Consider the following 3,405-nt stretch of genomic DNA (forward strand, 5'->3'; position numbering starts at 1 on the left):
GTCAGACCTGACCTATATGTCTAAACCAAAGGTAACACTATTTTCCTATTATATTAGACTATTGCAATTCCCTATACCAATGTATATTACTATATTAGTTACACCCTCCCAAAATGTTAACATAAGGTGCCTTTCTCATAAACAAAACACCATGCCTAAAGAAACCATAATGTGGCCTAAATTATATAAATATCTCATTAAGTAAAAAAAAAACAATAAAATAGTACACCCAAGTATTGGCTTATGTATATAAACCTACACTTGTCTACACATTTTTTATTCCAACATACTCTGTCCTGAGAATTATAATTTTGTAGTTCCGAAGCATGGTAAAATGTATTTCATAAAAAGCAATTGAAAAAGACATAATTCTGTTGACAATAACCATGTTAATACTTCCAAAATACATGAACTTTAAAACAGAAAAACTATCAGTTCATATATATATTAAAGGAAATATTAAACTGTATTGTCAGTACACTGCTAAATCTTATAAAATATTCTGTCATGTTCAACTGTCATTGTCATATCGAAATGTGTCATACTTCATCTAAAGAATAATTTTGAATCGTGTAATAGTCTCATACATCATATTGAGCTAGATGTTATTCTATGAGGCAAACTATCTTTATAAATCCTAATATACTATGAATAACAAGACTATCCTTACTATATCACGCTAAAAATCTAAAGGCCCTTTACGCTACAAAATCTACCGTTAATTTCATTTAACACATCATGGGCCATTGAGCACCAGGATCTCTTTACACCAATAAATCATCACAAAATAATGGTAACATTCAGCACCTGCACAATTACGTCAATTAATACATCCTCACACCACTCGTCATCACACCATATCCCTCTACTGCCACACTTTACTTCACCCATTAATAAGAACCAAGAAGAAGTGAGCGACCCACGTAACTTAAAACTTTAGACTTGTAAGATCGGCACTACCATGGTTCTAAGTAGATATATATTTAGTCTGTCAAATATAGCTTTTACAATTTGCATGAAGAGTCAGAAGGACAAAATTCATCCCTCAATAAAGATGATGTCCATATACAGAAATTAAACAAGTGTGGCCCCCAAAAATAATGCAGAATGTAATAATTATGATCATAGGTTAGACCAAGAGAAATAATACAGCCTCCAAATATGTAACAATAAAGTCTTTATCTGGAAGACCTTCTACATCTCCCTCCAACAAATAACTTTAGAAATAGCATGTGAAAGAAACCCTAAAATACCACACTGCAAATGGATGGAAAACAATACGATTTTCATTTAATATGACTGATGTAAATAACAGTTTACTCTGATGCTGTATATTTTGTGCTGCATAATTCCATGATCTGTACAGTTACTTCAGATAAAAAAAGAGACACATGAATTTAAAACTAATCAACTAGCGGTAATACCATATAATTAATGGAAAGGCAATATAATTTACATGAAAGCTAATGAAGTTAAATATAAAAGAAAAATCGCTAAAAACCTGAATGTAAGAGATTCATAATTCTGAAATTTCTATATATAATGTTTTTACGTGGATCATATCTGAACGAGATGCGCTGCTCTAAATCTGGAAGCCCATAATTGGTGTACTTTCTACTTTACCCTGAAAACTATGGAAAGATTAGTTTCAAACTACACATTTTGGCATTTTACAAGTGTCATTCTGAATTGCTATGGAATCTCAGTGAGTAAGAGCAGTACTAATCAAAAAGAGGAATAATGTACTTTATACTCTCGACATATGGTCTAAATACTGATTTATATATTGGAGTATATAAAAATATATTGGTAAATGCAATGCTGAATATTGTGCTGCTAAATTTAAGTGTTGGATTTACTTGGGGGTAAATAAGATTATGGTCCATGTATTATGAAAGGGAATGCATAAAAACAATTATCCTTGCCCACACACTGTAACCAACAGAACCAAACTTAATGAACACACATGCCCGTATGCCCACACGCACCCAACAAACATGTACAGGTAAACACAGATGCAAATTCAAACATAAAAGCAGACATTCACTTTTATGACCACACACGCACACAGATAGATACACAAAAAAGAAACTCATTTACCAGGGACTCGGAAATTTCTTATTCTTATTTGTCCTGTGTGCATGGAGGACTTTGCTCTTGTCAGTTTATTTGCACCTCAATGTAAATAAACTAGCTGCAAAAACAATACTCTGAGTGCAAGACCTCTCAACGTCATTACAAAGAGTAATGATCCAGTCTTTCACAGATGTACACATATACTCAAAACAGCATCGTTGAAAAAATCATTATGCTAGAATGATCATTATATAGAGTACCATAAGAAAAATTGAAAGTGAGCTGTAGGGGTGAATTTAGCCCTCTTCACAGCTGGTTTGCATAACAACCTATTCAGCAAGATAAAATATGCAGACCCAACTAATGAAACTGAAATGCTAGCTATTCCATAAAACTGCAACATAAATTCAGAGCAACTACAAACTGTACTATACAATTATGCTAAATTAATTACATAATGGTATGCAATATAGTTTAATCTCTAGATATGAAGATTCTTGTCTACAATATGAAAACTTAGTTGGACCAATGCAGTCATTACCTGTTACACAAAGACTGCCTCTATAAGAGACAATAATCGAGCAAGGAGTACAGCTAATAAAACGACACATCATTAGCCATGGAATGATCACATCACTGACAATGCGCACAATGGAATGCAAACGTTGTACCTAATCATGGAGATCTACCTTAAAATGAAACATAACAGAGCACACTCGCACTCATACACTCATATATTTCCAGAGAACTTCACAGAAGACAGTAAAGATGATTCAGTAAATCATTTTGCTTAAAGTTCAAAGAAAAGGAACACATAGTTTAAGAAAGTTATTTGTTATAATGTATGAAAGTTATTGGGCATCTAAAATGACGAAATGTCTACAATTTCAGAATGCACATGAAAGAAAATAAATAAACATATTTTTCTTGAATCCATGTTCTTTTTTCATTAATTTGCAAAAAGAAAAGAAAATATTATTAATAAAATTAAAGGCATATAAAAGATATGTATATACAGCATCTATCATCTGACTTTGCAAATTAAGTAATTCAGAACATTTAAAAAGGTTACTTGAACTTTCCTTTGTATATATGCATTTCATGATCAAACTTATATCAAATATGAAATGTGTACATCTCCTATGACAATGTTTATCAAAATATATTGAATTCTCTGAGTAGTTACTGAAAAACAGTAACAAATTGATTCAGAATCACATATTATGCCAGGTAAATGTTTTCATTATGCCAGATTAACATCTTACATCTTTCTGCAAAGTCATGCTCCCTTACAGTAAAGTCTATATGATATTCACTTCACAAAATTCC

Source organism: Penaeus monodon, chromosome 34 (assembly GCF_015228065.2).
Source record: "Penaeus monodon isolate SGIC_2016 chromosome 34, NSTDA_Pmon_1, whole genome shotgun sequence".
Classification (NCBI taxonomy): domain Eukaryota; kingdom Metazoa; phylum Arthropoda; class Malacostraca; order Decapoda; family Penaeidae; genus Penaeus; species Penaeus monodon.